The 14,874-nt window shown below is 43.8% G+C and overlaps 1 pseudogene; it reads right to left on the reverse strand.

The window, feature by feature from the left end:
- Window positions 1-14,069: 14,069 nt before the first annotated feature.
- Window positions 14,070-14,571, reverse strand: LOC113270247 (succinate dehydrogenase cytochrome b560 subunit, mitochondrial-like; annotated as a pseudogene).
- Window positions 14,572-14,874: the final 303 nt, after the last annotated feature.

Genomic DNA, 14,874 nt, shown 5'->3' on the forward strand with positions numbered 1-14,874 from the left:
GTTGTCGTCTCCGGGGCACAGGTTGGGCAGGCTTGCTAGCAGCCCGCTTTAAAAACGACTGGGGCTTCTTGGCTGGGACACAAACCCGACCTGTGCAGTACCCGCATGGGTCCTTCCTCATCCCCTCCTGGGTCTTTGGGAGGAACAGGGTTGTAAACGGAAGCTCCAAAGTCCTTTCTCTCTAACCGGGGGTGGGGGTCTGGTGTGCCCCTGCTGGTATCTTTGAAGCGTTGGAAGGCTCCCCTGCTAGTTTGCCGGCAGGTTAAAACAGACCCTTCACAGCTCTTGACACCACAGACTGGGAGAAAATATTTACCAATCATATATCTGAGAGAGGACTTGTGTCCAAAGCTATAAAGAGGTCTCGAAACTCAAGGTGTTGAAAGTATATGCATAGAGCAGCAACCACTTTAAACACTAAATACATGTTTGGATGAATATTTACTTAAAGTCTGTCTCCCTCTATAATTCCAAACTTCAGTATTTTAGGGACCTCTCTGTCTTTAATGAGATGCCCGCTCCCCAGGCTGCAGCTATGATATAGGCTAATAGGCCTTTTTCACAGAGACTGAGCTCCTGGGTCTGTCGTCTCTTGCTGTGCCCTGGGGGTGGTGGCTGTTTAAAAACTTTTTACAGTCCTGTGGGACTCCTGATTGTAGTCCTGCTGGCCACCAGAGCCATGCCAAAAATCAGGGTGCCAGACAAGGGGACAGGCTCCTCTCTAGGTGAGACTGGCAAGCTGGAGCCCCGCCACAGACCCCTAGAAGTGAGCCAACCCAGAAGCAGGGCCCCCAGGCCTAAGCTCCTGGACAAGCAAATAGGCTTCCTTCCCCAGAAGACTGGGGTGTGTTTTAGTCCGCTGTCGGTGCAGTGCCCCGGGGGTGCTGGCCTGCCCAGAACCATCTTTCTGATTGTCACAATCCCTTGGACTTGGAATGCAAGCCCTCCTGGCCTCCAGAGCCGGGCGATCAAGGGCATCCCCTGGGCAGCAGCTGCAGAAGCGGCGGCACCTGTGCGGCCCGGGGAGGGCGTGAAGACCGTGCGGGCGGAAGAGGAGGAGCAGGTGGTGGTTACAAACAAAGATGGCGCCCGCCAGGCTCAGTCGCTGGAGATGTAGAGTGCCCACCGGCTCGACATGTGTGTGTTAAGTTAGATGCTCCTCGTCGGGCCAACGCTTTAATATGAGCAAAGGAGCCCTTTTCACGTCAGTCGGGACAGGACGGGCGGCTGCCGCTGAGCCCTGGCGTGGTAAGTCCGCGCGCGCGCGTCTTTAAAGAGCAGGTCTCCGTTTGGCTTCAGTCTGTGGGTCTCGAAGATGTGAGTCGCATTAGAACACATAGAACGTTTCCAAATGTTCTAGCTGTTTGGGGGGCTCGTCTCTCAGGTGCGGGTCCTAAAAGTCCGGGTTGCTGATGTGCGGTATGACCCCTTCACTCCTCCGGGAGAAGGGCTGGGTTTTGAATTCCTTCCTGGTGCTCGTCGCTCGGCCGGGGGTGAGGTTCATAGGGAGACTGTGTCCCAGTCTTTACTCCCTGCTTCCATGCGGTTTCCCTCTCGTTTACCCAAACTGTAGGACTTGCTCTGCTAGTCTTTAGGTTTTTTTCAGAGGAAGCTTCCATATGTAGCTACAGCTTCCCTGTGTCTGAGGGGGAGGTGACTTCTGGATTTTCCTAAGGCGCCATCTTGAACTGAACCCCAGGGACCTCTCAGTGTGAATCACTGCAGAGTTCCCGCTAGCTCGGCCCTTCGGATGTAATTCAGTCAACAAACATTTGCACGAATTAAGAAACCAGTTGTCTTATGATTATACCTAATGATTATACTATTTAAAGTTGATTGTTTTTGCCTTTGCAAATAATTATTAATGACTCATCTTCAACATTTTATCTATGCATTTATCCTATTTTCCCCATACGCATGTATTCTCTATACACACTCGTAGAAGTCAAATTTGAGGGCTAATAGGTTGCAAAATTTAGTAGGGTAGCTAAAGTCTACTGTGAAAGCTGAAATCAATTTATAATTCCTTAGCTAGCTCTGAATCAAATCATTAGAAGCCAATTAACTGAAAGAAAAAAAAAGTTGTACGAGGGATGCAGGCAGGACGGGTCCAAGGACCCAGAGGGGCTCCCACAGGACCAGCCAGGTGGGTCCTTGGCTTCATGAAGTATGGAAATCAGCATGAGCCAGCAGGAGGTGAAAGCAGAGTTTATAGAAGCTATATAGAGAGATACAGATGGAACATTTGGGAGACTCAGAAAGAAAAAGAGAGTTTTGTCTTGGTGTGGGGCCTGAGGGTTTTAATTGAAGATTGTGATGTGGTGCACGTGGCCTCTCAGGCATCCAGGAACCAGTCAGAATGAGGACAGGGTCCAGGTGTCCATCATAAGTCACTTATTCCCTGAAGCCAGGGGTGTTGGTGTTGCGACGTCTAGCGCCAGTGGTCTGAAATACGTGTAAAACTGTGGTCATTCTCAACTGGTCCTTCATAAAATGTTATCTGTTTGAGACAAATCATTAATTCCTTGTCCCTTACGAGGAGGATATACGCTATTTGCGTTTTCTGAGGCCTGTGTAAAGTGGGGTGGGGGTGCAGGTCCTAGCAAGAATAGAAGCCAGGTAAGAAGCCAAGGGGAAAAAAAAATAAAAGCAGCTTTTCCTCTTGTGGGGTCCCTTTGGTTTCCCTGTCTCAAAAGCAATTTATATTTGGGGGCACCTGGGTGGCTAGGTCGGTTAAGCATCCAACTCTTGGTTTAGGCTCAGGTCATGATCTCAGGTTGTGAGATTGAACCCCGAGTTGGGCTGTCCTAGCTCGGTGGAGAGTCTGCTTGAGGTTCTCTTTCTCCCTCTCCCTTTGCCCCCTCCCCTCTGTGTGGGCATGAGCTTTCTCTCTCTCTCAAACAAATTTTTTTTTTTAAAGCAACTTATATTTGATCATTTTACAGGCAGAGAAATCAATACTTCAAAATATCCTCAATAATCTGGCAAATGATTACTCAGCAAAATGGTATTTGATTATTTGGAAAACTTCCCTCAACAATTGCCGTGTTACGTGTCTTTGGGCAAATATGTCCCAAGTGATTATTCTGAAGTTAACCTTGGAATATGAATTGCAAATACAACACTAACCGGTTATGTTAGCATGTTATTACAACTGTCATTTTCATTGTAGCCCATTAAACATACCTACATACTCTCAGAACAGTTCATTACGTCTATTAAGTAAGGGAACTGTTCTTTAAAGTATGAAAAAAAGATTTTTTTAAATCCTTCTGATATAAAATATGACTCCTCACCAAACTGCAAACAACCCATTTCCTTCAAATGTAGAAGGAATAAGGAAATTATGGGCTATTCATATAACGGAATACCAGGCATTAGTAAATTAAAGCGAGTACAAGCAACAACATGGTAAATCTCACAAACATTACATGGATAAGAGAAGGCAAATAAGGAGGAAAATATGTTATATTATTCCATTTAAGTTCAAAAACAGGAAGAAGTATACTATAGTATATTGTTCACCTTTGGAGAGGAGAAAACATTTGCAATTGAGAAAGAACTCAAGGCTTTTGGGTGCTAGCAGCATTCTATTTCTTTTTTATTTTTTTAAGATTTTATTTATTTATTAACAGAGAGAGACAGCCAGCGAGAGAGGGAACACAGGCAGGGGGAGTGGGAGAGGAAGAAGCAGGCTCCCAACGGAGGAGCCCGATGTGGGGCTCAATCCCAGGACTCTGGGATCACGCCCTGAGCTGAAGGCAGACGCTTAACGACTGAGCCACCCAGGCGCCCCGCAACATTCTGTTTCTTGATATGTGTAGTGATTTGATCCTTACTTTCGCTTTGAGAGAATTTACTGAGCTGATTGAAACCAACACACACATTAAAACTAGACCGAGTCCAGACTCTCCTGTCTAGCGGAGCATAACGGCTTCAAATCTCAGACCGACCCAACGGTTTTCTAAAGCCCAGGAGCATTGAACTTACGCATTTGTATTGAAAGGCACCCCAAATACAGCTTTACTTTCAACACAGTATTTAATGATGTCTTGAACCAGAAGCAGCCATGAAATGCTCATGCTTCGGTAAGCACAAACGAATACTGCCAACCTGATTTCTTACATCTTATTACTAAAGGATATATTTGTTGAAGTTGATTGGAGTTAACAAATAAATACTAAGCATATTAAAAAAAAAAAAAAATCCTGCCTGGGGCACCTGGGTGGCTCAGTCAGTTAAGCATCCGACTCGTGGTTTAGGCTCAGGTCATGATTTTGGGGTGGTGAGATGGAGCCCCTGCAGCGGGCTCCGTGCTCAGCGGGGAGTCTGCTAGAAGATTCTTGCCCTCTGCCCCTCCCCCACTCTCCCTCTCTCAATTAAATACTAAATCTTAAAAAAAAAAAAAACAAAACAAAAAACTCTGAGTGCCTGGTAAGTTAAGAGTAAATGGTACAATCTATAACAGAACATTTTGGAAAGTCTCCCAAATTTATAAGCTGTCCTTATTCTGCGGAAATGTTTCTCAATGGTCTGGAGTGCCCAGTGGTTTTCTGCTTTGCCCGAATGGCTATTCAGACAATTAGCATCAGTAGGCTATATGCATTAGAGGAGTAGCTCTTCGATCTTTAGAATACAGAGACCTCAGTGTGACACTTGGCAGCAAACCAAGACCACAGAATATGTCAAGGGGAAACCCTAAGAAGCAGCAGATATTATGCGCAGGAAATCACACTGTTTGCATTTCAGAAATAGGATGGTTTACTTTCTTGATAGGTGCGCTATCACTGCAATATGCCCAATCCCAGACAATGAAACATAGGATGTCATATAGTCATCCTGAATGATTTGCAGAATCCAAAATGCCACACAGCTTAGGACCAGTGAAACAGCAACAGCCACACTCTTATATAGAAATGTTTTGCTGGGGCACCTGGGTGGCTCAGTTGGTTAAGTGTCTGCCTTCGGGTAAGGTCATGATCTCAGGGTCCTGGGATCGAGCCCTGCATTCTGGCTCCCGGCTCTGCGGGGAGTGCGCTTCTCCCTCTGCCCCTCCCGCTGCTCATGCTCCCCGCGTCTCTCTCAAATAAATAAATAAAATCTTTTAAAGAAATGTTTTGCTAAGCGATGTCATACAAATGAATAGAGCCAGAGAGGGACACTCCCGGGACTTGTCCACCCCACTCCTCTAGATGGCCCTGTCTTTGCTGGTTCTTAATTATGGAGCCAGTAGGGATGTCCGCACTCACTGTCAACCCGCCCCTTTGATCTCACCACCTGACTTCCAGCTTTTATTGAATTCTGTATTCTAGCATTAGAACACTTCTATGTGTTTCTAGAGGCCCAATTTCTTGATAATACTCTGTAGGTACCTCAGTCCTAACATCTGGTTTTACAGGGTGGCTTCTGGGCGAGAATATCTGCATGCCACGCTTTGCTGGGGGAACCTAGGATATTCTGAAGCACCACCATCAACCATCTGCTTTTCCAAGGAGTAACAGAGCTCGTCAGGGTCTGGTCCAAAGAGGATTCATTAGGAGTTAGGGAGACTGGACCCTTTTTCATCAAATAATAAAGATCAAACAGAAGTACATAAAGAAAAAACAGTTCCTCCTCCCAATTCATTCTTCTTTACAAAGGTAACAGCTATTAAGTTTACTGCTAACTGCAGAACGGGAGCTGGAAATAGAGATCTTTAAAAATACTTTTGTACCAGAGTGGAGTTTATGGATTGTGGAATGTGTGCCCCCTACACTAAGATTCCTGGGTCAGAGCAGTGACCTGACGTTCCTGTAACCGGCGCACCCACTCTCACATTCAGCACACTTCACAGTTTCCATTCTTTCTACATTTGGACGTCAGATTTATTAGGAGACGTTATTTTGTCTATGGCATCAAGACCAGTACGTGCCAGGGACACTGGTCCTCTTGTTCTTGCTGTGGATGGAAGGACCAGCAGACGGTGCTGGCAGGGAAGCGGCCATCACAGTCCTGCCGTCGCGGTGACCTGGTCCCTGGCTTCTCTCTCTGCTCGCTGGGAGCAGCGGCTTAGCCACCGGTTTAGGAGAAGTCTGCTCTTTAAATTTGACTTTATAATTCTTTTCTTTCAAGCTAAGAATGAATTTGAATACAAAGGTTCAGGAAAACCAATATCTGTTTTAAAAGCCCACAACACACAAGCAAAGATAAAAATAGGAAATGTGTGTAACACGTGACTCATGGTTCCTTAGACGCGGTGTTACACACCGGACTGACCCATGCAACAAAATCTCTGGGGAATTAAAGTACTGAACCTGGCACAGCTGTCAGAGGAGTGAGAGTAATGTGTCTGGATGGGAAATTTATTCCAGAAGAGAGATGGGGGCTCCTTCACTCCGGGTGATGAAGCCAAGAGCACGGGGGTAAGGTGGTACACTTGGTGATTGGATTGAATCGATCAACCTCCAATACTCCTTCAGAAGTAGGATGTTTCCTCTGTGAAAGCAACGAACATCATGAGTTTGGCTGTTCTTTGTAACTGGTAGTGGATCTTCCTGAGAATGGAATGCAGATGGGGCTGGACAGACACAGAATCCCACATCGACAGTACAGACAAAGAATACTCAGGGTTTGGTTGGCCATGATAGAATGGCGGCAGGTATTCTGTGAAGATGCCATCTGCTTGCTTCTTGGTGGGTGACGTAAAAGGACTTATGTATTGACTCATTTAATGATTCTCCAAAACTCTATAGGATAGTTTCCATTATTAATCCCTGGTTTAGGGAGATAATAAATATTTGTCAAGTGCAATTTTAAACACCTGTTGTGGATAACTGCCGACCGCCTGGTGTCGCGTGGTGGCACAGACCGCTTCATGTTGGCATTCTGTAAACAGCTATCAAAGGTCAGTCCTCGGCACCATATGCTTCTTTGGAATAGTCAGGGCTGGTTTATCTGTGCCAAGGAAGGGGAGTGTTGTGGGAAAGCAAATATTCCTCATTGATGCTGGGAGGCTCGGGGCGCCGTTCAAAGTATAGTTGTGGAAGAGCTGAAGGTATGAGTTTTCCAGTCAGTTTCCCTGTCTTCTGTTCCAACCCCACCATCTGCTAACTATGTGACCATGAGAATCACTTCTCTGAAGTTTTGTTTCATCATCTGTAAAATCAAGCTAAGAATAGGACCCACAACATAGAGACCTGGTGTGAAGATTAAATGAGATAACATGTGAGTTTAGCCAGGGGCCTAGTGAGCCGTGTGGGAGGCAGGGGGTGGGGTGGGGCGTTGTGGGAGGGTCTGCAGCCCCCACCCACAGTCCCCCAGGCACCTTGGGGGAAGGGCTGGGTCAGTCCTTGCTATAGGTGTGCTGGAGGGGGATGATTTTTTCTGGGATTCAGGTCTTTCCTTTTGGACTGCTAGTAAAGCTAAAAATTAACTCTCTTGGGGTGCTTACCAAGTGCAGAAACATGAACTTATATATTAACTTAGGTCTTTCTTCTTGATCTGTATGTTTCTCAGATACGTTTTCTTTTAATAATGCTGCTCTGCATTCCCTCCATCCTATTTTTTTGTTTCTTGAATGTTTGGGGGACTCAACCATTGAAGCCACTTGGACCTGGAGTTTCCTTTTGGGGAAGATTTTAAATGACTTGTTCCATTTGTTTCATGGTTATGTTATGACTCAGGTTTTTAGTTCTTTCATAAGTCAGTTTTGGTAAGTTATTTATTTTTTTTTCAGCAAATTTTCCATTTTCTGTAAGTCTTTCACTCTCTTGGCATAAAGAGTTTCAGGGACATTTTGGTATGTGTTTGTAATCATTCCTTTCTAAACCTTGTGTAGTTTACTAACATTTCATGTTTAACCCATGGACAACTTGGAAGTCGGGGTCTTACCTTCCGAATGTATGAGCGTTTTCTAGTTGTCAGGTTGTGATTGATTAGTCACTTAATTATGTTGCTGTCAGTGAAAACTTCCGTATGATTTCAGTTCTTTGAGATTTGTGTAGGTTTACCTTATGGCCTAGTATATAGTCGGTCTCCCTAAATATTTAGTGCGTGCCATAAAAGAATGTGCATTATTCAGTATTGTGCACACATTTTGCTCAAATTTGTAATTATGTTCGTATTTTCATTGTCCATACTGGTATATTTTGTCTGCTTGTTCTATAATTTATGCAGGTATGTTTTAATCTCACACACTGATTGTGGATCTGTCTTTCCTTATAGTCATTCTGTGATTGATTAATTAATTAATTAATTTGAAGGCCATGTTGTTCTGAGTACAAGTTAAAATCGTCCCTTCTTTGGGACCATTGTGAAGTGACTGCATGTCTCCCATGTGCTGTTTTGCCTGGAAGTCTTTCTTGTCTGTTATTAATGCAGATACACCAGTGTGCTTTTGATTTACCCTCTTCTCATAATTTTACTTTCTACTTTTATGTATTTTAATGATTTAGATGTTTTTCTTATAAATGGATTAAAGTTGGAGGTTTCAGACAAAGCGTGGCTGCTCGCTGGAGCATTTAGTCTATTTATACTTGACACAACTGTTGACATAATTAGGTTTCATCCACCAACTTTTTTTTAAAAGATTTATTTATTTCAGAGAGAGAGAGTGTGAGTGGGGAAAGGGACAGAGGGAGAGGGAGAGAGAGAATCTCAAGCAGGCTGTACGCTGAGCAGGGAGTCTGATGCAGGGCTCGATCTCCCAACCCTGAGATCATGACCTGAGCCAAAATCAGGAGTTGGCCACTTAACCAGATGAGCCACTAGGTGCCTTGGTCTCATCTACCATCTTATTTAACCCTTTCAGTTGTCTTGCCCATCCTGTGTTTTTTCTCTCTGTTTGTCCCTTCTATTGGACTGGGTAATTTCTATCATTTCATTTTCCCTTCTGCTGGTTAAGTCATATACTCTTTATTCTTGTACTGGTTAACTTGAAAGAAATAATATATTATATAGTACATGATATTGTGTATAATATATATTATTACTGAAAATTATATACATATAATCAAGATTAAAAAAGTATCAATACTTTTACTTTCTTCCTAGAAAATACATGGGCTTTTAGAACAATATAACTCCATTTATTACCTTCAAAGTCATATGTTATAATTGATATTAATGTATTTTAATTTTGTTAATAAAAATGTGATTTGTAACTATTATTATATTGCTCAGGCAGTGTTGGTTTAAATTTATCCCTATAGTTACGTTCTTTTTTACAAAGTTATGGTTTACCTCTCTCAATGATCTCAGAATCATTCTCAAAACTTGGTTCCATGCAGCTCTGCATGTAATTATTATCAAACACCTGGGTCAGGGGTAGAAAACCATCAAGCTGATTCCTGGACTCTGTGTCATGGGAGGAGCAAAATCGCATCCCCGACAGGTAGTTTCCTTAGCTGTAGAACATGCATCATAATAAATACCAAATTTACAGGGTTAGCGTGGCGGAATAAAGGAGACAGTGTATGCCAGGGTGTCTTGTGAGGTGGCACACTAATGGACAGTCATCGCCCTCACTCGGCCATGTACACAGTATGGGATCCTGGGCAGGATCTGGCCTTCCTGTCTTCCTCACCTGTAGGGAGGGCTTTGAACTGCTGGACCTTTAAGACCCCCTGTTTCTGAAGGGTCTCTAACTCTGTGACTTCTGGTTCATTCTGCATTTCTTCATGCACAAGTCTTTGGAGTGATAGTGGTATCTTTGGTTAGAACTTCCTTCAAATACATCCCTCTGTTATCGGAATCTTTTTTTTTTTTAAACCTCTTTATTAAGTACAGCTTTGCCTACTTTCTCCTCCAACTGTTTGACATGTCGCCTTTTCACCAGCTTCACTCCTACCATGTGAGGGCTGACCAGCCCATGGCTGAGTGCGCAACATCGATTTGAGGACCGGGTGGAACTGGGTGTCACCACTGGGATGGGATGCAAGGCCACAGGCCAAGTGCTCCGGTGCTAGCTTGACTGGGGACCAGGTCCGTGGCGGGGGCTGGTCCTGTGCCGCGAGTCTAGGTGTCAGCAGCCAGCCGCACTCCCTCTCAGTCAGGGAAGGGCGTGTGCTGCTGAGTGCTAGGTGGAACCACGGCAGACCCCAGGCTGATGCTCCCCAACTGCTAAGGCCAACTTGGAAACAGTCCTGCACAAAACACCAGCGCAGGGCTCAGAACCAGCTGGCAGAGGAAGCAAAACCAAAGGAAGAAAGGTGATGGAGTAGTTTGCTTGATTGTGTGCGTAAACGTCAGGTCATTTTCATATCCATTCATTTGCTCAGTCACCCCATGAATGTTAAATATACAGAGACTTTCCGAAGATATTCTTTAAATTCATTGAATCCACGGGTTTGTCTTACCCAAGCGCATATTCCTTTTCCTCCCGTGTCCTTGGATATTTAGCAAGTAGAAAATTAAACAGCATCGAAAACTTTTGTTAGCTTAAGTCACCATGATTTAGCTACCGGAAATGATGGAGATGGCAACAAGATGTATAGCCTCACATCTACTGTGGAAACAGAAAACATATGGAATTAGAAATAGGAGTCCCCCATAAATAAGAGGTCACATTAAATTATAAGGAAACTGAAACAATTTCACAGAACTTTTATTTGCCCATGTTCCATATACTAACTTAATTTTGTCTGGAGAATGTATGAATAGCTTGTGAGCGCTGGAGGTTGGCTCGCTGGCTTTGTAAGACAAAATGGCCGAATCACCAAAGACTTGCTTACTTTTAAGTTATTATGGTTCTTTGTTTTTCTCACCTTAAGTTACTAAGGTTTAAACTTGTTCTCAAAGGTGTATTATGTTGTCTTTAACTCCCGCAATAGAAATCCTGAATTTATGTTTTGTGATGATGTCACCCTCAAATGTGGCCAAAGCGGTCTTTTTCTCTATTTTACTGACTTGAAAGAAGTACTTAAAGCAAATTTTAAGTGTGTCTCTTGATGAGGGAACAGAAGGCAAGCTGAGGACAAAGCAGAAACTGACACCCCACACCCCCCCCCCACCACCATGGGGTGTGCGTGACATTCCTCAGGCACGCCTGGCTGCCCTAAAGGACAAAGAAATAGTTAACCTATAGATACCACAATCCTGCAACACTTAAGTCTCCCTCAGTTTACAAATGTCTTTAGCAATTTACCAGAAGGAAGCATTTCTACCAATAACCCAGCTTCTGGAAGGGAATATAGATACAATTAAATGCCCTTATAATCTGCAGCCTCCAGGAAGTCCCAACCATCTTAATGTTAATGCCTTGCTAGAGGGAAAAACAACCTTAACTTGACAATGGCAAGGCCTCTGGTATCTTGTGAGTCTTCTTTAACATATGAAAGTATTTCCTCAACCTTCCTTTTTCCTTACCTCCTCCAACCCCATGGTATATAACAGCCACCTGTCACAGTGCCGGTGCAGCAGCTCTTTCTGCCCACGGGTCCTGTCCCCGTGCTTTAATAAACCACCAATTTTGCACCAAAGATGCCTCAAGAATTCTTTCTTGGTCGTGGGCTCCGGGCTCCACTCCACCAAACCTCACCTATATTCTGCGACCTCATCATCTCTTTTCACTCCTGTGGTCCCTCTGTCCTTCGTAAACTATGCCCCCAGTGTGCTGCAGTCGCTGTGGTAGCCCCTCCCACGGCAAATGCAATTGTGGCCCAGATTTGGGTTCCCATTTGTTTTTACGCACACATATTTGACATTATGGCTGTTTCATACAGCTACTGTTTTAGATTTATCCACATTAGCCATATCTTATATCTCAGTCTTTCTATCTGGATTGTTTTCCTCGGCCTGAAGTAAATCCTTTTGAATTTCTGCTAGTGGATAAATTTAATGTTTTGAAACAGTTTTAAATAGCAACTCATGGAAACTAATATATCTTCACTGTGGATCCTTGAAAAATACAGGACAGTCCAAAGAGAAATCAAAACATCATCCATAATGCTATTACTGGGAATTTAAGTGTATTTTGGGGCACCCGGGTGGCGCAGTCAGGTAAGCATCTGACTCTTGGTTTTGGCTCAGGTTGTGATCTCAAGGTCTAGACTGAGCCCCGCACTGGGCTCCACACTCAGCACAGAGTCTGCTTAAGACTCCCTTTCCCTCTGCCCCTCTCCCCTCCTCTCTCTCAAAAAAATAAATAAATCTTCAAATAAATTAAGTGTATTTCTACATTATGTACATATACACACAGAGTTGTACATATTAGTTAGTACATTTTGGCTATTGTATTACTCTTACGTGTCTGTTATCATTATGCAAATGGAAACATATTTTAAAGGCTGTGTAGGGGAAGAGAAAGTTTTCCTTTACCCTTTTAGGGTTTCTGTCTGGGTCTGAAAATTAAACTGATAAAGACAGATCACAGGGCAAAAGTATACAGATTTTATTGAATTTTTACGTATCCTTGGGAGCCTTCACAAAAGAATGAAAACTCAAAGAAGTGACCAGAGCAGGAAGCTTTTATATCCTTTAGACAAAGAAATCATACATTTGTGAAGAATTGAGAAGACAAAGGGTTTTGGGCTAGGAGTAGTAATCAGTGGTGACATACCTAGGAAGATAAAGGTTAGTTTAACAAGGTTTGTTTGTACAGATTTTTTGGCCCCAAATTCACCACCTCTGGTAAAAAGAATTTCTTCCCACGTCCTGGTACTTGTAGGGTGCCTTTCACTTGCGAGGTTAGGACCTGTTTCAAGGAAGAAGGGTGATGGTGGTGGGGGGGGGGGAGAAGGTATCTAGAGTGACCTTCCTGCTTCTGCTGTTCTTTTTTTTTTTTTTTTTAATTGCTTAAGTTTAAGATATCTGATATGCCAATGTGCTATATTTTGGGGTGGTGTCCTGAACCCCCATCAGCTGTTGTGCTGTTTTTCAAAGACAAAATAAGCATTTCAATTCAGTTTCAGAAAAAGACATCTCATGAATTTGGATTACGAAATATGACATTAAGAGGCTTATTTTTCTGGAAATTCAAGAAAAAGGAATAACCCTTAATATGTTCAATGGTAATTTTCTAGATCTTCCTCTTGCATCAAAGGCTACATACCTTCTGCGCAAAGCACCTGCTCTAAGTGCCACCCCCTCCCTTCTTCTCCCTTTAGGTGGGACAAGTTAATTTCCCTCTACCCCCACCCCTTTGGTTGGTGCCAAAGACTCTGGGCTCTTACCAATGAATAGCAACCCATAGGCAGTGGCACCCAAGGCCCCACCCCCAGCCCCCAGGGCAGACCACAGACAGAGCTGGGATTATTTCTACTGTCTCAGGAAGAAGTAGCCAAACATGGATCCTTAGCACAAGTCAAAGCCCGATTCTGACAGAGAATAAGGACTCCTAAGCCCAGAATAGGTTGCAAGCTGGGGGAAGGTTTTGGGAGGTTTTGCAGCTACTCTATTGTAAGGGAGAAAAACAACTTTTTCCTTTATCCTTCCAAATTCTTAGCTGGGACCCCCACGACCAGAGAAAGGTATGCAAATTTATTTGTATAAGTTTTAAGTGACATAGGAGCGTTCACAAAGAAATGAAGAACCAGAGAAATGTCAAACTGAAGTGTTTTTATGCTAGGTTCGATGAGAAGTACAAAGTCGTGGAAAAATATGATAAAACAAAGAATTTCAGATAAGTGTAGTGAGCTGGGGGACAGTGGGCAAGGCCTGTTTGTCCAGATTCCTCTCTGTGTCCCTTCCTCTTCAGAGGGAAGAATGTTTCTTTCTTCTAGGGGTAGGGAGGAGGGGACCTCTCCCAAGAGGGTTTCACCACCTGCTGCAGGAGGAGGTCAGATAGTCCTTTCTATACCTGCTGTTTCTCAAATTCCTTCAGCTGAAAATATCCAGTATGTCCAAGGTGACTTGTTTTGGGGTAGCATGTTCTGAACCCCATCACCATCTTTAGAAATAAGAGGAACCTGGATACTTTTCCACTCCTGTGGCTCTACAAGGGACCCCGCTGATCCTGAGCCCCAGGGGGATCTGTAAGCACAAAGGGTCTGTACAAATCAGGAGAACTTTGCGCTGGGTGGCAGGGAGATGACAAGCAGGAGGCAGATCAATGTCATAATCTGTAGGGAGAAGGTGTTAGAAGCTTCAGCTCTTTACATAGCTGCCAGTCCTACAGGGCAAAACACAGTAATCAAGACAACCGTTCCAGACTGGTACAGCTGGGTTATCTTCAGGTCTTTTTCTGAGTCCCTCATCGAGTGTCCAATCTCATTGCAGGTGTGATACATGAGAGGGAAAATGGGTGCAGACTTAGCTGTGTGGATCAGTGCTACCCCAGACACAGGGACTTCATGAGTTCCAAATGAGATTCATAATTCCTGGGAACAACAAGGCTGACAAGCCAAAGAGAGACCCCTGAAAATGAGACTACTCTAGTGCCATTATGGCAAGTGGGCGTCACCATGGGAAGAGACCAGCTGTAGATAGGATATGGGGAGACAAAGGACCATTTGAGCCTGTGTTCTGACTCCAGAACCACCCCATCTCTTTTTTGGCTGTGGTTCCCAAAGGAACAACATTTTGGATACAGAGCCACAGACTAAGGTAGGCACAGAAGCAATGACAACCAGTGTGTTCCAACAAGAGTGTGGCCATCTTGGATTCTGGCCAGGACAGAAGTTGCAAAGGCTGCTTTTTACCTGCCTCTTTCATTTTAGAAATATAACTTGACTATTTATCTCTTGTCCTTTAACATTCTTCTGCAAAATTCCTTTTAAAAAATAATATAAAAATTGAACATTGGTATGAGGGCTCTCATTTTTTATTATGCTGGGTAGTGAGGGTGTCGATGTTTGTTTTATTTTAGTATCATTTATACTTTACTCCTTTGTAGCAAACGTGTGTGTATTCTTAGTGTCTTTTAAATTGTAAGGGCTAAGCTTATGGGCAGTAAGATTT

Source organism: Ursus arctos, unplaced genomic scaffold (genome assembly GCF_023065955.2).
Source record: "Ursus arctos isolate Adak ecotype North America unplaced genomic scaffold, UrsArc2.0 scaffold_33, whole genome shotgun sequence".
Classification (NCBI taxonomy): Eukaryota; Metazoa; Chordata; class Mammalia; order Carnivora; family Ursidae; genus Ursus; species Ursus arctos.